Raw genomic sequence first — 22,060 nt, forward strand, 5'->3', positions numbered from 1 at the left:
TAGCCTATAATGTCACGACCAAATGACTTGCCAGGTTGATAGCGGTTGACAAGAACATAGTCTTCTCGGCCCCGGACGGTTAGCTACGGGCAGCCTATAGGGCACCTATAGGCTGCAGTGTTGTTTTCGTCGACTAAAATGAAGACGAAAAATGTTCGTCGACTACCTATTTTCACTGACAAAAACAAATGGAAACTAAATGAAAACTAAGCTACGATGACTAAAACTAAGACTAAATATACTGACAATTTCGTCGACAAATAAAAACTAGACTAAAATGTTAGGAAGGGACAAGAGATCCAGTATAAGTCATTTTACACTTGGTTGCGTGCTGAAAATAGCTGATCTACAAGCTCACAACACGTCGCAACGTGAGCTTGTAGATCGGCTATTTTCAGCAAGTGTAAAAACACTCATTATGACGGCATCAAGACCCGCCAAAATACATTTTAGTCGACTAAATCAACTGTAGATTTAGTCGACTAAAACTAGACTGACATTCCAGGTGACTAAAATGTGACTAAAACTAAATGAAGTTTCAGTTCAAAGACTATGACTAAACTGACTTGACTGCTTTCTCTCCTATAAATGCCACCTCCAGCCACGCGGTTCCCAGGGGGCCGCTGGTGTCCTCGTCATCAGTTCCAGTGTGCAAACCACCTCTGTGTGCACCAGGCCTGGGTGTGCGACGGCATCGACGACTGCGGGGACGCCTCCGACGAGGAGCTCAGTTTGTGCCGTAAGCGTGACTTTGCGTGTACATACAATGCTTATCCCATTCTGACCTGAGATCAGATTCATACGAGGTTTCCACTGGACACACACTGGTCTGATGAACCCATTCTGACCTGAGATCAGATTCTAAAAATGTCAGTCGTTCTTCAATTTTTCAAAAATAAATAAATTTATATCAAAGGACATTCTTGGAACAGGATCTAAGAATGTCCATCGGTCAGTGCAGAGTACATAAAACCTGAAATTATAGAGCGTATAATAAAAAGCATAATTGCATAATTAGGCTTAAAAATCACTCACAGGAAATTATTTGGGGGAGGAGATTAGAGTAACAGATGAATAGAAAGCTGAAGATGAATGTGATGATGTTCATTTTTTGAGTGTAAATTCTGTAAGTTTATTCATACGTATCTGCCTGCCACTGTGTGCAGGTGCACGAATATGAATATCTATGTTCATGTGTACATTCGTGTTTTTGTCCTGTCGGTGTGTTTGTGCGTCTGTCTCTTCCTAGGCCGGGAGCCCACCCTGCCCCCGTGCACTCTGGAGGAGTTTAAATGCACCAACGGACACTGTGTGTCTCTGCCCTATGTGTGTGACCACAACGACAACTGTGGCGACCTCACTGACGAGATAGGCTGCAGTGAGTAGCCACTGTTCACCTTCAGTGCAGGAAAAGTATCAATTTATCAGCGGCAATGTCGCACATTTTAATGTCACACATTTTTAATCTCCACTCACTACTTGTTGCTGTTATTCATTGTTGTTTCTAAAACAAATAAGGATATATTTTTTTAATAAAGTCTAATATAACAATTCACAACTAAGAACTGAAGCTCCAGATATACATCTGCTGTAAAATGGTTTAAATGAATTTGTTATTTAAATGATAGGTAACTGCAAATCTTTTTATGATCAAAACATATAATGTCGGATAGCCGATTCATTCAGCTACCGTATATGATCATGTCTTGAGTTGACACTGAAAGGTGGATGCATCTTATCTACATTCAGTATTTTTACTGTAACAATTAAAAAATGTAACCAAATGTGACCAAATTTGACTAGGAGACTGCCATTGGATTCTTTTTAATTTTTGTTTCATATCAAAGCAGGGAATCATAGCTTCAAATTGACATATTGGTTGTTCAGTTTGACCCACCAGTTTTGGAGATATGGCTTATAGAGTGATGTCTTGCAGAAAACAGCGAGTTGAGAAAACAGGCTTGAAAGGTTCACTTCTGTGGTCTCTAACATTACACCTATAGCTACATGTTTAAGCATTTATTTCATATTTACATTTCAGCTTTGACACTTATTTCAGACATGCTCTAGTATGTGAAGAGTCTGCCTGTGCTATTAACTCATTTGGAAGGAAAAAAAAGTGGAATGTGCGCGATGTCAGTCTCTCAGTCAAATCTGGTCACAAATGGACCCTTACCGGACCATTTGGTTACACTTATCCACAGTTATGAGTTAAATTAATCATCAGGATTTTTACAGTATATGTTTGTCTGTCTTGTCTGGCTCCAGATTTCGGCCCTGACTGTGAGGAGAAGCTGTGCCAGCACACGTGCACCAACCTCAACGGTACAGGATTCATCTGCTCCTGCAATCCTGGATACAAAGTGGATCCAGACAGCACCTACAGTTGCCTAGGTACGCATGCACGCACAACGTGCACATGCAATGCGCACAGCCGCACACACAAGCCTGTGTCCACAAACAATTTTGCAAGTTCACTCATGCATCCTTGCACGTACATACACAGAAACACACACAGTTGAATGTGTGTAAGTGCATACCTTTGCTGTCTGGCAGAAACCTCTCATCTCCAGATTTGTAATGCCCTACTCCGTTATACGGTGTCACACAAATTAGCAGATCTACCAGCTCAAAATGTGGCGCGACGCGCTTTGATCTTGTCAATCTGCTATTTATGTTATTTTTGAATCCTTATTTTTAAATCCTGAAAAGTAACAGTTTTACAGACATATGAGGTTTCCACCCGACAGACTAGGCACTAGAATTGCTTGAGTATGCAACATGACAGATTTCTGTAGGTGTGGGCATTCACGTGCACGGTGCACACACGGACGCACACACCCACACAAAGTAATACTCCTGCAGTACACAGAGCAACGGTATTTTCCCATGCTGCAAACCCAACCAGATATGCACACGATAAATATTTAATATCGTTTTTAACGACTGCAACCGTTCCTACCTCTTCCATTTATGATGCTGTCCCTCTTAAAATTCAACTGAAAACAAAATAGGCTTTTATTAGCTTGCCTGAAAATACCTCCTGAGGGAGCGCACAGCGCAGATAAAAGCATGTCATTTGTTGTGAGAAGTGGTATGGAGGCCTGTGGACACCAAACAACAATGACGTGGGTTTTAGTTCAAAATGGTATTTAAAAAAAAGAAAAAGACAGAACAGTACAGTACAGATAATTACAGCACTATTCATGTTTAAATGGTTGACAATGACTCATAGAGCAATTATCAATGTAATTGAAAAAATATATTTCATGCAAATTATGTAACAGCCATGTCTCTTCCAGGATTCAAAATTCCAGATTGTATGTTGCACCTTATAATGACAAAGTAGAATTTTACTATTTTGTAATCATATATTATATGATTACAAAATAGTAAAATTCTACTTTGTAGCAACATTAATAAGAAATAACTAAAATAATAACTAAATAGCAGCAATAGTATAAGAAAAATATAACATGTACAGTACATTGGTCATACTGTAGGAGGTGTTTGAAGGGGCTCCTACTTCTAAATGTAATCCATACTGTGCTGTCTGTGAGCACTGTACAGTAGTACAGTAAGTAGCCATGGGAACCAACTGTTCTACAGTACTGTATGTGGCCCATAGGCCCACAGAGCCTATCTCCTGTTTCCTTAGCGTGAGGCAGCTTGATGTACATGTAGGCTACACCCCGTCACAGGGACTTACCCCCAACCCTTGATGCTGAGTGCCAAGCAGGGCGCTATTGGATTCCAGTAGCTCAAATTAGAAATTAAAAACACATTATATATTTTATTTATTAAGAAATAGTTTGTCTTGCACTCAATAGGGACCGCTTCAGTCCTGTTGATGATGTCATACCTGTATGTGTGGTCCAGCCCTATGGAATCTGGAATGTATGGATGCATGTGCTAAACAAAACACAATACCGGTACTTAAGTTACTAAAGTTAATATGAGCAAAGTTTTAATACTTTTTATTAGCACATGCATCCATACATTCCACACGGCTGGACTAATTACATCATCAACTTGCGACGGGAGTTGTCCAGTGAAAGATGAACTATTTCCAGTGTGCGTTGTATGTTAAAAATGTCATTCCAACATCTCTTGCAGACATTAATGAGTGTGAGGTGTATGGTACCTGCCCCCAATCATGTAAGAACAGGAAGGGCGGCTATGACTGCGAGTGTGCTCCTGGGTATCGCTCTGTGGGAGCCGGCGGCATCATGTGTGAGGCTGAAGGTGAGACGGTTTACACCAGAACATTGCACACCACTCACCACTGTCACTCTGGCTTCTGAACTGTCAGTGTGTGTCAGTGTCAGTTGGTCCACTTATGCACTTTATCAGCGGTCTTCAATGTTTTCTTCTCGCCAAGTACTACTTACTTGGTCTGCTCTTTTGTCCCTGTAGTGTACACCACCAAACCTCTTCGCCAAAAATCACCATTCTACAAGCTCACAACACGTCTGACACGTTGTGAGCTTGTAGAGCTTCTTTTGTCGGCTAATGTTCCCCCCAGATTAGGGGAGCGAGGGTGAAAGTCCTCCATCACACAAACATTTGGCTGCTCTCCTGCAGTATCTCTGAGGACCTGCTGTCTTCTCCTGTTGAAGACATCTGCCCTATATTTAAATTCTATTTATAATAAATAATAATAATAATTAGTTTGAACATTATCATGAAAGTCGTTGCTTGCCCCATGTCTTGTGGAAGTAAACCACTACTACCTGCTATTGGTGGGCCTTGTTGTCCCTCAGGGTCTGTTCCCCTGCTGGTCCTGCCAGAGAACGTTCGCATCCGGAGGTTCAACCTGCAGACGGAGGCCTACCACGACTTCCTCAAGGAGGAGGAGCGCATCATGGCCCTGGACTATGACTGGGATCACAACAACACTGGACTCAGTGAGACACAAACAAACACACGCACGCACGCACGCACGCACGAGCGCACGTGTACGCCGGATACACATGCATACTGAAAGACATGGTCTAAAGACAGTGAACTCTATGGTTCAGTTCAATTTATTGTACCAGAGCCTTTTCAGTGAGCCAACAAGTTCAATAGTAGCACACACCCTGGCTTCCACCTGAATGGAACAGAACTGTATTTTGCCTGTGTTGGCTGGTTTAACCTATTACTTATTAATGTCACAGTGGCTGCTGTGCAAAAGGTCTAATGGGCAGAAAGAATGCAGAATAATAAAGTTGATACACATGTCTACAGACTGGCTACATGATCACACATCCACCCATCACATACTCCTACACGTCTACAGACTGGCTACATGATCACACATCCACCCATCACATACTCCTACATGTCTACAGACTGGCTACATGATCACACATCCACCCATCACATACTCCTACATGTCTACAGACTGGCTACATGATCACACATCCACCCATCACATACCTCCTCACTTTGAAAATACAACATCTCAACAATAATGAGAGAAGTTAATAAAGAACTTAAAGAAATCCTGGATAATGACGCCCATATATGTGACCAGGTATGGTGTACTTCACTGTGGCTGGTAAGGACTCCATACCAGGTGCCATTAAGAGGGCATACTTACCAACAGTGGATGATGGCAGCAACAACATCGGTGCTGCTGTTGACCTTGGCATCAAGTACATCACCAGCCCAGACGGAATTGCAGTAGACTGGGTGGGCAGGTGAGGTGGCCTATAGTCTTCTTTTCTCATTTTATGCATATTTCCTTTGTTTACACTTATCTTCATGTCGTGGTAAACCGTTCAGAAAAACACCAGGGAATAATCTGTCTGTGGCTGTCTACAGCCCACAAAGCAATTATTCTTTTGAGATAATTAAATGATGAATGAATATCAGATTCCCCAAACTGAACATACTGTTATACTCGTGCATTGTGTTTATAGGTTTGTCATTTTGTAAAACAGGAACCTATACTGGGCAGACTCCAGGGTGAGGAGGATAGAAGTGGCCATGTTGGACGGGCGCTACAGGAAACACTTGGTCAAAACCGATCTGGGCCACCCCTCGGCCATGGCCGTCAACCAAAGGCTGGGGTGAGAGACACAAACGCTTTTCTCACAGCTGGTGAAATAGCTGACATACCATGGGATTTTGAGACGGTGTTTCAGACAGTTGAAAGTTAGAGAACTCCAGTCAATTTATGGGATATACATAATGAATTAACTATACTAGGTCATCATATTGTATATTTCCTGCATTTATTACCGGAATTGCCACTGCAAATTCGGCAAATTAGGCATTTAGATATATATAATAAACAGTAGCATCCAGCATTTTTCATGGCAGCACGATATCAGTGCATCTTTCCTCATCATCCTTGGTTTTGTCCAGGATGCTGTACTGAGCGGACCGCGGCAAGGTAGCCAGGATCGAGTACTCTTGGCTGGATGGCCAGCAGAGGAAAGTGCTTGTTAGTGAGGGCCTGGGCTGGCCCACCGGCCTGTCAATCGACTACACCAACGGAAATAGGCTTTACTGGTCCGACTCCAAGGAAAGCCGCATTGAGTCTGTGTTGCCTTCAGGAGAAGATAGAAGGACTTCTGTGTACATAGGTATGAGAGAGTTGGAAGGACACAGTGAAAAAATACTTGATGATCACTTGCATTCAAATTGTATTCTTTCAAGATGTTCTGGTCAAATTATCTTATTGCTATTTTGATATCTTAATAAAATAAACTTTTTTTTAAAACCCTGCTGTTTTGTATCTTGTCTAGATACCCCTTCAGTGTCAGTGTGTTCGAGGACCATGTTTATTGGAGCACCCAGGAGAAGGGGGAGGTGTTCCGGCAGGACAAGTTTGGCCGCGGCACCAAGACCAAGCTGCTCACCGCCGGGCCCTGGCTTACCCAGATATCAGTCTACCAGCAGCAGAGATACAACTCTGTAGCCAGTTAGTGATGCGCACGCACGCACGCACGCACGCACAGATATCAGGCTACCAGCAGCAGAAATACAAACACACACACACACACACACACACACACACACACACACACACACACACACACACTGACACACACTGACACACACACACACACACACACACACACACACACACACACACACACACACACACACATTGACACACTGACACACAGTACACACACACCATGACATACCACGCATGAAGCATGTGCTCCTAAGCATGCAAAACACCAAGTGCCTATTGGCATGCATAAGCACGCACACATCATAGTCAAGTCATATCATTGTATCTAATGTGCGTATCATGTTCATTTTCTTTAACCACCTGAGCCCAATGTTATACTTTGTTGTGAAAATAACTATACAAGCTCACAACACGTGACAGTGTGACAGGTTGTAGATCAGCTAATTTATTTTCTTTGGAAGTTCCTCCAGGGCTTTTGTCCCCTTTCAATTTATCAGAAAGAGCAGATCTACAAGCTCACAATGTGTCATAAGACAACACATTATGAGCTTGTAGATCTGCTCTTTTAGCTGTTTTTATTTATTATTTATTTTAGATATTATTTGGTCTTTTTCTGCCTTTATTGATAGTGTAATGTGTACACTACAGTAAGCTGACAGGAAATGGGGGGGGGGGGGGGGGAGAGATAGGGAGTGACACGCAGCAAAGGTGGTTGGGATCGGGAGTCGAACCCGCGACACGCTTGTCAGGTTGGATTAGCAGCCCAGGTGTGCGAACCGCTAGGCCGGCCCGGGCCTCTTTTTTGCTGAACGTTTGTCGTCGGAATCAACACGCTAGGGTTCATGTGTTTACGAGTCTTACGACAATCAACAAAACAATGTAAACAGGATGTAACCACGCTGTCATATTACCTTCTGTCCATCCAGTGACGAGCCCATGTAAAGGCACCTGCAGTCACCTGTGTTTGCTCCGACCCGGAGGATACACCTGTGCCTGTCCTGAGGGCACCAGCATGGTCTCTGGCAGTAACACGGAATGTGACGCCGGTGAGAATCCTATTTTGTCTTGATCTTATGGGTTTGTGGAGAAGGAAAAGTATTTAATATTGACAATGAATGAATTCTGTTCTTCTGTTCAGGGTTTGACCCACCCCCCACTATGCCTCCACCATGCCAGTGTCAAAACGGGGGAACCTGCTACTTTGACGACAATAAGGCTCTCTGCAAGTAAGTGAACACACACACACACACACACACACGAAGAGGGAAAGCATCCGTGTCATTTTAGATTTTGTTTAACATAAATCTTCAATTCTGGGGGTCCTCGACCAATCGTCCATCAACCAGTGCTGAACAGAAGATCGAGGCTCTGAAGCAGGCTCTCCGGGTGGCCTACTCCCGTCCAGACCTAGCAGGCAAGCTTGATGGCATTGTAAAGGGAATGTGGGCTGCCATGTCCAATGCACCTACCAGTCTCCGGTCTGCAAGCCGCCAGCCCACTTGTCCCCCTGCTCTTCAGCCAGAAATCCACCCTCCTTCCCAGCCTGTTCAACAGCCCTGCTTACCCTTTACCTGGAAGGATTTTGGTGTAACTAGGGAGGTGTTTTATGAAGACTCCGACTTCCTAGAGTCCCTTCATAAATATTGGAGGAGTGACTGTGTATTTGCCAAGTATTTGGCTTTCTTCAGATGGGAGAGCCGTGGTGCTTTTTTTCCTGGTCCCCAGGAGGCAGTCAATCCAGTCTCCTCTGTTTTCCCACCTCCCATCACGCCGCTGCCCGGCATCCAGGAGCCTCCGCCGCCCGGCATTCAGGAGCGTCCGCCACCCGGCATTCAGGACGCTCCGCCGCCCGGCATCCAGGAGCCTCCTCCGTCCGGCATCCAGGAGCCTCCTCCGCCCGGCATCCAGGAGCCTTCGTCCTGCATCCAGGAGCCTTCGTCCTGCATCCAGGAGCCTCCGCCCTGCATCCAGGAGCCTTTGTCCTGCATCCAGGAGCCCCTGCCGCCCTGCCTGTGCGGCTCCCCGCCGCCCAGCATGCCTGGTCCTCCGCTGCCCGGCTCTCCTCGACCTGCAGCCCCGTCTGCAGCCCCAGTTCCTCGACCTGCAGCCCCGTCTGCAGCCCCAGTTCCTCGACCTGCAGCCCCGTCTGCAGCCCCAGTTCCTCGACCTGCAGCCCCGTCTGCAGCCCCAGTTCCTCGACCTGCAGCCCTGTCTGCAGCCCCAGCTCCTTGGTCTGCAGCCCCGTCTGCAGCCCCAGCTCCTTGGTCTGCAGCCCCAGCTCCTCCGACTGCAGTCCCACCTGAACCTCCGTTTGGCTGTCCCCGCCGACGTCCTGCCGCACCCCCCGTCGGCTGACCCCGCCGTCGGTCCGTCTGAAACCACATTGGCAGCCCTCGCCCACACCGTGTCAATTCCCTTGTCAGCTTCCCCTGCTGACTCACCCGTCGAACTTTGTGAACTGTCACCCTTTGTCATGGCCGAAGATGAGGAAGAACCCCTGCTGCTTGACCCCGGGCCTGACCATCGGTTGTCAGATCCCGGGCTTGCACTACAGCAGCAGAACCTCGGGACTGCACTCCAGCCGCTGGCCCCTGACACTGCTTTCCAGCCACCTGACCCCCGTTCTACTCTCCCTATGCCCACCTCTCCTTGTTCTCAGGTACCCCAGTTTCTGTGTCCCCAGTCTGTTAGGGCCCCCCAGTTCCACTCCAGAACGCCCAGTCCTGTGGCCAAGGCTGTAGTTGGTCCTCCTACAACCCTGTTAGCAGATCTCCCTATGTGTTTATCTGCCTGTCTCCCTGTCTGTATGTCTGCGAGCGTGTATGCCAGTCTTCTTGTGCGTCTGTCTACTCCCCAGTCCTTTAGTCCCCCTGCTAACCTGTTTACCCCCCTGTTATGTCAGACTGCTTGTTTGTCCGCCTGTTTGACTGTCTGTCAGTTAATTTGTTTGTCTCTCGGTTTGTCTCACTGTCTGCCTGTCTGCTTGTCTGTGTGCTTGTCTGTGTGTCTCCCCACCTGCCTTTCTGTGTGACCCTTGCCCTAAGCCACTCCAGTGTTTGTTTCCCTACTGGTTTTGAGCTTGTAGATCTGCACTTTTTTTTTGCTGCCTTGTTCCTGCCAGTCCCATGTTTAGTCCTGTGCCCCAGTCTTTTCTCTTGCCCCTGATCCCCTGTCCCAGTGACCCTCCTTCCAGACCTCCCACCGCCCGCCCTGCTCGATGTTATGGACTTTGTTTTGTGCGTTGTCTGGAAGCCACCGCTTAAGGGGGAGGCACTGTCATGATCCGTGACCTGTTCTGTCACCCTGATGTGTTTCCCTATGTTCCTTGTTTTGGGTTTTACTTTTGTGTACTTTTACCTTTTATTTTGTAGTATCTAGTGTCTCTTGGTTTCCTGTGTTGCCCATGTTTACCTGCATTGTCTAACCTGCGATTAGTGTAGTGTTCACCACCTGTGTCCTGTTACTCTCCCAGCCAATCCCTGTGTTGATTTGTCTGTTGTATTTCACCTGTGTCTAGTTAGTCCATGTCTATTTATATGCCCTTGTGTGTTCAGTTCTCCGTTGGTTCGTTATTATTTGTCACTGTGAGTATTCGTTGTAGTACCTTGTTCCTTGACTCCTCGTTTGCCCTGTATTTCAGAACCCCTAGTTTTCCCAGTTTAGTGTTTCCCTTTGTACTCCGTGTTTTGTGTTTTGACTGCCTACTCATCGGGCTTGATATAATAAATATCTTCATTTGAACTGAGCTGCCTCTGCCTCTCATCTTGCACTTGGGTCCTCCTACACTGTCTTGACTCGAACCGTGACACTATTGGTGCAGAACTGGAGCAAATCGATTTCACTGCCAGCTGCAAAAATGCAAACTGTGTTTTTAAAACACCTCTCCATTCTCCAACAACATTGACCATTATTTATCTTGTTTTTCCCTTTATACATTTAGTGAGATTAATAAATGGACAGCAGCTGAAGGTAATATTAATTGTTGGTATATACATTATACAAGCATGGATAACTGCTTGCACAGATACATTATTGATAAAACAAACACATTATAATTTATTATTATTATTATTATTACCTTTAGCTGCCCATCTTTAGATCCATGAAAAGCTACATCTACATTCTGTCTTTCTCAGTATAGTATGTCAATGAAGAAATGGTTGCTACTAGGGATGTCCCAATCAGGTTTATTTGCTCCCGATAACTATCCCAATATTTATTTTTTTATAGAACACTTATGCCATATGACAATAGTACAATATCACAGACGACTTCCAGTCTAATATGTCCTAATATGTTCCATGTCGCAAAAACGAGGGCGAGGCTTGATTCCATAGGGCGTGCCAGATATATTTCAGCCGTCACATTTATTAACGTCGGAACGAAATTAAGGAAGGATCAGCTGTTTGCGATCACTTTATAAATGCCGTGGCGACGTGGGTGTACTACGAAAGTGGCCATGAGCACGAGTAAATGCCTATATAGTAGTGCCCACTCAGTTCACACGGGTGTGATTTGTCTAAAAAAAAGAAGAAAGAAAAAAAAACTCTGGTGACTACACAAGTCTTCTTAACACCATCATTTTCAATTCAAAATATGTAATTCTCCAAGAATAGGACTTTCTTGTTAACCACTATATACTATATCCGATCTATAATCTCCTAGATCTGCTATATATGCATTATGCAGAATATTCACCTACAGTATGACATGCCCAGAATAGGGACATCAGGGTTCACTTAGGGTTCACTTAAAGGTAGCTCTGGTCCATAGCTCTAATGCCGTTGCATTTAGAGCTATATGTTAGTCGACTTCCGGGGCTCGCATAAATGCAGAGCAGCTTCTCGTCTGTAGCGTAAATAAAGAACGCTTTTGCTACTCACCAATAAAAAGGCGTTATTAGAAAGCCTACTTTCCATAGTGGACGCACTCTGAGCCCCCACCACACGTAGGCTATAAAATGCACTTTTTAAAAACATTACAGCATGGTAACAATATGTTAAACATTTTCAACAGGACTCCACACTGCTTCCAGCAGGTTCCACACTGTTTCCAGAAGGTTCATCTGATGTGACACCAGGACTAACATTAGACCTCACCTCTGAACTACAGCAGGACGAAGACTCATTCAGTTTAATTTGAGGGTGTAGCCATTCTAAAATATTCCGTATATCTATCAACGTATCTGTGACTTGCATCGGCAGGGTTAGTATCCATAAGCAGCATTTACAACACTGCTGTGTGTTTTGGGTGAAATTGTCAAATGCCATCATACTGTATAATCATGGCCCCAGCATCTCTTTAAAAACATTCATCATGCCTCTTATTGTGATTAAGTGGGTCGGTGAGTGACTAAATTACCATTCTCTGCAAGCAATCAGTTTACACAAGCGATTGAATAAGTTACAGTACAGTATGTGTGAGTCATGACTGAAACAGAAGTAGGCAAGATAGGACAGAAAGAGGGGTAGAACACATGATGATCTGGCAAGTAGGTGACAGTTGTACTACAACCGTTACATGGGTCTTACTTACTTTATTTTACTAATCCCCAGTACGCCGGCTGGCGCATATAGGGCAGCAACAAAGTTTCTCCACTTGCATCTGTCTTTGGCCATCTTCTCTATGGTCCCCCACCCCAGCTCTGATGATGTTGCTGTAGAGCTCCTTCTCTATCCTCGTGGGTCTGCAGCCTGAGAAATAGCACTTGGCATCAGAAGTGACCTGAAAGAGACTGTTATGAGACTGAATACATGTATGAGAAGAATACTTTTCCGATCAGGGTTTTACAACAAATTTTCCAAATGTTTTAGAAATAGTTTTTCATGGTAATTCATTCAATGTTATAATGCATGTATATTTTAAATTGTAGAAATCATATTGTGTTCAATACAATGTCGATTATTTGATTGCAAATTAGTAAATAGTTAGTAATTAGTAATGAAAAGTGTGTCGGCCGAGCCGCTAGTATTGAACAGTGTAGCCTATTTGTACGTCTTTAAATGTTTTGATGAATTGACAATGCATGGACCCTGATGTAAACAGTGACTTAGGTTTTCCTCAAAGTAGCAGTTTTTGTATTGACTTGTGCTTTCGTTTGAAACACTGTGAAATAAAGTTTTATCAATCAATCAAACTTAATTTCATTAAACAAATAGCATTGTCCTGTTCACATTCACCTTCTTCTCTTGCACTCTCTCTGCTGCCTTCTACCACTATGACTATATGCCTCACCCCTCCCTTCTCTTGTAAAAGGTAGGCTACACATGTCAAAGAGATCTGTTGATAGTCAGTATTAATCCACTCTCATCACCACAGATATATAGGACAAAGGACACTGATCCCCATGAGTAAGTGACCCAGTGAACTTGGCTGAAATTCTTTGTCACCAATTTAATCATCAATTGAATGGTCAGCGCATGATCACAGAGCAAAGACAATGACAGTGCTTCCATCCATACTCTCTATCTTATTTCATCCCTTCCTTGTCTCCTCTCCTCCTGTCCTGTACATGTCTCATCACATCAAGGCCTCTTCTCAGCACATTTACCACAACTAGGGCACAGGGAGGAGTGTGAAAGAGCCCACTTCTTAAGGCCTATTCATAGTCTGGATTTTCGGTGGTAAGGTGACCACCGCTCCGGTGGTGAGCTGACCACCGGAGCTGAAATAACGTTGAGCGGTGGTGAGTAAAAACAGAGAGAAGGGCTGGAGCGGTGGCGGTGGTTTGCTCTTCACCGCGGCTCGTGACGTCATGTTGTAGTTCGGTGGTCACCCCACCACCGTAAATCCAGACTATGTATGAGCCTTAAGATATACCCATTCGTGAGGGAGAGAGCCCACAACTAGATAGGCTATATACATATACATCTAATGATAGGGAGATAAGAGGATGGAGGAGAATGCGAGAGAGAGGATGCGGTGGGCCCCCACGCACCTCCCCAAATTGATGTATTTTGCTTGAACAAATCTCAAATTCCAATATTGATAGGAAACAGCACACAACACACATACTAATTAATATTATTGATAACAATAATATAGGCATAATAATATTAATAATATAATTATGTCCTCTTTAGTTGTGTAGGGTATTTCTCAATTTCTGTCTGTGTCTGTGAGCGAGTGCATGTGAGGTTTTGCAATTTTGCATTTTTTTTTTAATTCATTGCATTTATTTACCCATCCTAAAACTACTGGATGTCGCTTGTCAAAACGTCCTTTACTTGTAAATATGTTGTTTTTGGAAAGCGACACAGGCAAATCAAATTGTACCTACTAGTAGTAGGTACAATTTGATTGATCATAAATTATTGGTGCCAGCCTAGCCCTGGAACATGACTGCCATGATGATTATCATGACAGTCATGCAGTAACTTTGCCCTGTTTTTTGCGCTCGCTGCATTTACAAGATTTCCGTATATATAAACATTCAGATTTCAAATATAAAGTACTCACAAAGTGTCCCACGGGTGTTAGTTAGTAGCAGCGCCAGCGATTAGAATTGCCGCGTCCCGCGTTGTTTAATAAAAAGCATTTATGTCCGAGCTCCCCGGCTACTTTTTTCAAACGGGGTTCGTTTGGGAAATCCACAGTTGCACACCGGGAGCGCACTCGCCTATTAGTCTGTATTGGCAGGGCGGTCAGCCTACCTATATCGAACACACCGAGTGCCACCCTCCTCCCGACCGATAGGGGCGCGTAGTTGAAAGCCAATGGCAAAATAACACCTCGGATAAAAATGCTTTTTATTAAACAACGCGGGATGCAGAAATTCTAATCGCTGGCGCTGCTACTAACTAACACCCGTGGGACAAATTGTGAGTACTTTATATTTGAAATGCGAATGTTTATATATTTTAATTATTTGTAAATGTAGCGTTCGCAAAAACCAGGGTGAAGTTACGTCATGACTCTCGTATGAATACGAGAGTCATGTTAGCCAGGCACACACAGCGAGACAGAGATTGGAAAGGGGCGGATCAAAACATGTTTGGTGGTGGACGTGGACGCGTGGTGCAGGGGTGTGCATTGATGTAGCTCAGCGCACGGAGAGAAGCTGACTGAATGGATGAAAGAAAGAATGAGTGACAGAGAGGGGGGAAGGGGAGATCAGACTGACCGAGCCAGCGGGGCGGCCAAGGATATGATCGCGGGTTTCTGCGACGGGGAGAGCGAACCCTAAACAGCTCAGACAAGAACCGAAGGGGGAAAAGCCAGGAAAGCAAAGGAGAGATAGATAAAGAGAGAGAGAGAGAGAGACACAGAGAGAGAGAGAGAGAGAGAGAGAGAGAGAGAGAGAGAGAGAGAGAGAGAGAGAGAGAGAGAGAGAGAGAGAGAGAGAGAGAGAGAGAGAGAGAGAAGAAAGAGACAACGGGAGGCAGCTAGCTCTAGTCACCACACAGACAGCACGGTCCTCAGGGAAGCACAGACTGCCTGCCCGCCAGCAGCTCAGTGAGCTCACTCACAACACAGGAGCGTGGAGAAGGTAAGGAAGGATGCTCTGGAGCGCTGTGTTGTTGACTGTTGTTGTTGTTGTTGAAGATAATGATGAATTGATTAATTATAAATAAAGGCACCCTGTCTGATATACAGTCAGCAGGGCATCTCAGCTACTGGTAGTGGAATAAGTGGATACAGCCGCCCTGTGTGTGTGTGTGTGTGTGTGTGTGTGTGTGTGTGTGTGTGAGAGAGAGAGAGAGAGAGAGAGAGAGTCAACAGAGGAATCTCCTGAATGATACCAGCTGAAGAGACAGAGCGAGGGTCAGCAAGCATCAATGGTTTAAAAAAAAATGTATATGGCTTGCATATGATCCCCCCCTTCCCTGTGGCATTTGTGCTTGTGTGCTTTACATGTTAGCCTACATGAGATTTGATTATGTGCATGATGTGCCATTGCCAGCATTGTATGCAGCAGATGCCTGGTTGTGCTCTACTGCCAATTCTAAAGCTTGCTAATGTAAATATAGATGCACAGTGTTTTATTAACACATTACTCCAGTCGGTCGTGGCATTCAACAAGTGCAGGCGAATGAATGTGAGAATCACATCTTTAGTAATATGAATGAATAGATCAGGTCTGACACTCAGCATCCTCTGTGACCTCCCACACTGAGGCGGGCATATGAATGAGGCTGGTCGGTAGGGAGGGGTCACAATAATCGTCTAATCGCAATCATCTGAGATAATCGCAATTATTTTGTCGTAAATGTCAGTATTTTCCATGTTGAAAGATGTTCATACATAAAAAAGCACAAATGGCAGATCAGCGCTATTAGATCGCTTGTAGATCAGCTAGTTTACGTTATTTTTTATAACCTTTTTTAAGTGTAAAATGTATAAAAATGGCTAGGTATTTCAGTTATTTGTCATATCTGCCCTGTGCACCTTTTTATTATGAAGCCTAAAAGGCAAACAGAAATGTCAAACGTTACAATTTCCAAGGCCAAAAACACAATTCAAATTTTAATCACAATTATTTGTGTGACAATTAATCGTCAACTTAAATGTGTAATCGTGACAGCCCTTCGGTGGTCACTGCAGGTCACGCTTAAGTGCGGAGCAGCACAGAGCCTTGTTTTATGGTGGTGACACTGGAGGGAGGCTGACAGTGGGTTTATAGCGCTGGCTTTTTGTTATTGGAGGGCAGGTCTGACTGATGGACGAGAGACAGAAATCATACGCAGCAAAGGACCCCCGTCATGGATCAAAGACCCAAGGGAAAAAGGGAATCCTACACCGTACAGGCGTACAATCATGAGTGTTCACATTTCATATGAAGAGTACCGGTATACAAATGCAACCAAATGGACACAGATTGAAGATTTGACAGTGCACTAGATGCGTACGTAGGCACGAGAAAGCGTTCATTGGGACTTTTGGGAGAGTTTCAAGTGTAGAAATGTACCCGTAAAACAACTCTTGAGAGATTTAGGGTTATAGCCTGCAATGTGCTTTCTGACCAATCGACACAATTCACAAACAATTACAGTGTGAAAAGTGTGGGGAATTCTTAGAAATTATGCACAAATTAGTTTTATTTAGGGCGATGGACCCAGAGCTCCTTTGGGACCTGATCCATTCACAATTATCCACGCTCATGAGGAACCTGCCAGTGCCTCCATCCATCTGATGAGGTTGTCTATTCTACTCCACAAACCATCTGGGCAGTTAGCCAGCTAGTAGTCTGGAGGCGCTGCTGTATTCTAGAATCATCATAGTTGGCCAGTAAAATACAGATTTAGCAGATGATTTATGACAATGTGCCAGATGGCACGGCCCCCTGTGGCCATGAGCCAGAATGAATCTCTTAACGTCACAAATGCAGTGTAGTCAGTAGGGTTGGGTGACGATACGAATACATCGTCAATCGCGAATATACGAATCCAATCGCCGAATATTTTTATTAGGCGATTTCTCGGGACGATTTAGCCCAATTAACATGTAAAGTGTGAGCAACATGTAGTAACAGCGGCCGGGTGAAAATCCCCCGTTATAATGGTATGCTCCCAGCCTCCCACTGTCCCCGCACTCAGCACTGTCAGCAGCCAGCATCGGGCACCGGGGCACGGCACTTACGGCAGCCGCCAGCCAAAGTAAAGGCTGGGAGCTGGGAGGATGTAGCCTACATGTTGTTTAAGCTCCGGAGTCCAGACCCATGCAGTTTAATAATATACAGTCACAACAGAATGCACACTGCTGTCTCGTGTCTCATCACAATCCCAATGCGCCACCCGTGAGTGGCGGGGGGGGAAATAAAAAAAACTTTCTACTAGTGTTAGTGTATAGGCTCGGGGATCATAATAGCGCTTAGCTTAGCATTAGCTTAGCGTGTAGCCAATACTGGTGCAACCCACTGATTGAACTTCATCTCCGCCTGTAATCCAAGTTATTTTTATTGACAACGTGAACGAACCCCGACACCAGCGCTGCAAAAATAGACAGATCTACAAGCTCTCAACGCGTAGCGAACGGCACTGCAAAAAGAGGCAGGACGCGATGCCTTGAGAGCCTGTGTGGATCAGCCCGGGGCGGCCGCAGCAGCTTGTGGGCTCCGCTCCGAGCCTCCGACGTGCGGGGAGGGAAGGGAGCTAGTTACCCTGCCTGGCTGCGCTGCAGTCTGCAGAAACAGACTGATCTACAAGCTCTCAACGCCTAGCGAACGGAGCTGCGAAAACAGGCAGGACGCGGCGCCTTGAGAGCTTGTAGATCTGGCTTTTTTGCGACCTGCAGTGAGCTGTTCTCACTTTACTTTTATGACACGAATACATCGTCAATCGGCGAATATTGGTCAGACGATTGGCGGTTGAAAAAAATTGGCATATCGCCCAACCTTAGTAGTCAGTTGGGTCTCCACACAACCTGCTGCTTCTGCGTGAGAACCATGGTAAAGTTTTGTGGTAATGTTTCTCTAAGCCTAATTTATGCTCCGTAGCACTCTTAGCAGGAAAATAAGTTATTTTTGGCATGTGACACCGCCGTGCTATCGAGTATAAATTAAGCTTAAGCCTCTTATACGCTTGTCTGGCTTCTGACTTTTATGGTTTCTTTTCATTTATTTTTGCTTTCCATCACTGCATTTCTGAGTGGTGCTAGCCGCTCCATTACGCAGCAATGTGTGTCTGTATGTATATGTGTCTGTCTCTATGTCTGTCTCTGTGTATGTCTAAGCACGGAAATAGTGTTTTTTTTTTTTCCCGTTTTTTATCCTTTTAGCCCAAGTGAAATCTATAATGAAATCCTACAAGTTGGCTGTATCATAGTTCAAGTTGAATACGTCCTTCTGTAGAATTAGCATTTTGTCTTTGAGATAGCATTTTTGCATGTTGAGATGGATTTTGGAAAGAGGATTTTGGAAAGAGGATCCTTAAATGTAGTGTAATTAAATCACTATTGCCTAATCTTCCTGGAGAGCCAGACCTCTAGTCTGCAGGTCTCCAGTTCTGCCATCTGAAATTTGCATATTCACACTATTATTATGAAGAGTTCCAAGTAAGAAATATACACATGCATTGTTGATGTTGCCATAGATTATCTGAAGACATTTGTAGGGAACATGCTTGGCCTGAAAACTGCCATATCCACACGTTTTTAGTACAGGTCAGACCAGACATGTGGGTGCATGGCACCATAGGTGGTAGATGGTATCACATTTAATATCACGTTCCAGCACACACACACACACACGGACACACACGGACACACAAGGACACACACGGACACAGAGGCACTTGCGATGCATACAGGTTACTAGTGGACAGATGGCAATGGCTGTGTGTGCACACGACCTTCCTCTTGTCTCTCTCTCCCCTGGGCTTGGTGTGGCAGAGAAAGAGGCTGATAAAACAGGTGGTGTGCGTTGCCTATGCTGATCACACTGGCAAATACAGCATGCCTTACTGCGTTGCACACTTTGGCTTTGTGATGCATAAACATGACAGAATATGAAATATACAATCCACAATTGCTTGAGGAACGCTATCAGAGTAGTACACCCTTGTCGCCTACTGTTTTCTTGTTTATTTTTTCCTCACAATTAGGACTTTATTTCTCAATCTTTGAGATTCTGAACTAAAGAAAACTGCCAGAAAAAAGAGGGGTCCAAAAGGGTCAAAACAGACTTGATCTGTGTGAATAGACCAGTCCTTAGCCTACTAGTATCTATCACTGGTGCATTCGCTGTATTATGTTCTATTCTAGACAGTCTAGTAATCTAATCCAGCATTGTGTTAATTGAAATCCTCAGCGATACAGCAGCGACCCATAAGCCAGTGTGGTCGTGGATCAAGGAGACCAGATGACGCCATGAGCATTCTCATATTCTTCACCATATGGTCAATCCTGGGTGTTCACATCACAGAGAGAGAGAGAGAGAGAGAGAGAGAGAGAGAGAGAGTTGATGAACTGTTACTTACTTAGCAAGAGTTATGTCTCACTGAGTTAATTATCCCACCCATAATGTGCTGTAGCATGCTAATGACAATAGTCTAATCTGTTTATATATTAATATGTTTCTTTCATATTGTGCGTCACACTTCTCGAGGAAGCATTTGATTGAGTTTATTTAGTACGAAAATAAACTTGTTATTTTTGGTCAAAGATATTATCGTTGTGTTGTTCGGCACATACTGTACAGTATTGCAGCAGGCTAGCTAGATATGTTTTTGTTGTTGTGAGTTGTTACTTTGGTAGGCATCAAGGCAATGTGTGCCATCAATCAGCATTCTGAAGCACGGACACATGGATCATGACTTGGCCAAGGCTGCAACCTGGGCCACACACCAGCATAGCCATGTGGTTCAATATTTTACACTGGCTGTCGAGTCATTAACATGATGAGTCGACTTGCACTTTTGGTGGGTCGCCAAAATGAAAAATGTTTTTCACACTTTTAGAGCATATCTGTGGTCAAAAGACAAAACAATAGATGCCAAAAGATAAACTATATATATTTTAAATATCAAACGTCCCCAAAAGTCTAAAATATCAAAATGTTTGACCAAATACCTCATCAATATTGTGAAGATTATATTTTTCTTCTTTTTTTAATCTCAAAATTTTAAATAGTGATGTACAAGCTCACAAAGGTTTTAGCATAACCTTTGAATGTACTACCTGTACTGTTACAATCTACAAATTGGTAGATCACTACATTACGATATGCAAAATCTCCAACGATGTCTTGTCTAATTTCACCGTTTTGATATATTGATATAATTGATATATCAATATCCAATATAATATGCCATTTGATGCCCTCAACTGTGCTGTGAAGACAATGCAACTCTGAATCCCTAGCACAAGGTCATCATCGCTGGTGGTCAGAAAACGTTTTCTTTTTGTGCTGCAACCAAATGTATTCTAGCTCATTCTGGGCGGGAACCCCGTTTTGGTGTTTTAAGCATTATGTTATACTTTAGCTATTGAAAAATAACAGATCTACAAGCTCATAGAAGCTTATAGATTTCATTTTTTAAATTGTGAAAATGTGGCACAAATCTTTGATAATTCTTTCACAGCGAATGTTTTTAACTCAAATCTTTGATAATTATTTCACAGCGAATGTTTTTAACTCAAATCTTTGATAATTCTTTCACAGCGAATGTTTTTAACTCAAATATTTGATAATTCTTTCACAGCGAATGTTTTTAACTCAAATCTTTGATAATTCTTTCACAGCGAATGTTTTTAACTCAAATCTTGTCCCTGGGAGACAACATAAGTTCAGATGGGGGTCGGCTGCCGATTACATATGAGTTTTGGGGTCCTTGACATGAAATATGATTTAGAGAAGACATTTTGTAGAATCTGGTCAGTCCTAAATGGGCTAGGCTTTTATCCACATGAACCTGCAGTGAGTAGTAGAGTCTCAGTGAATTGTGACTGTGAGAGAACGGTTTGTCCAAACACATGGACACACTCTGGCTCTGGTGGGGTGGGGTGTGACGTTTTAAATAAAACAGATGTAACCACTGTAAGCACTAAGCACCAGGCCTCTCTCTGCCATGCTAACGTATGGCCTTAGTGTGTATGGAGAAGATAGAGTCTGAAAGGTATCATCCTGTCCCACAGATTAAACAGGCATGTCCTTGATAGTTTTTTGTTGTGTGGCGCTTATGTTTGTGTCTCTAGGTACAGTTGATGTTAATCTGCCAAAGAATGACTGATTTGTTGGATGACAGATCTGATTGCTCAGTCGCCACGGGCATAAGGAGGAGATTTGCTACTGGTGGTGACCCCTTGCTATCAGCTGCTAAGCTCTTGAATCGTTTGATATTAGATAATGGGGTGGATACACTGTGTAACAGTGTTTGTGTACTGTACAGCACAGTACCTTACAGTACAGTGCCTATATCTACAATCATCTCCAATTTACACACACACACACACACACACACACACACACACACACACACACACACACACACACACACACACACACACACACACACACACACACACACACACACACATGCAACTGGTAACTCATTACTCTCCATGTGGTGGTGCTCCAAATTGCATATTCCACATTTTCCAGATATTCAGATTAGCTGCAGATTCATCACTGCCCCCGGCAGTGACCTTTGAAATTGTAGATCCAGCTTTTAGTAATTTAAACGAGGAATGATATCGTCTCTGTCGGGGGGG

This window comes from Protomyctophum parallelum (genome assembly GCF_964188405.1).
Source record: "Protomyctophum parallelum genome assembly, chromosome: 17".
NCBI classification, from domain to species: domain Eukaryota; kingdom Metazoa; phylum Chordata; class Actinopteri; order Myctophiformes; family Myctophidae; genus Protomyctophum; species Protomyctophum parallelum.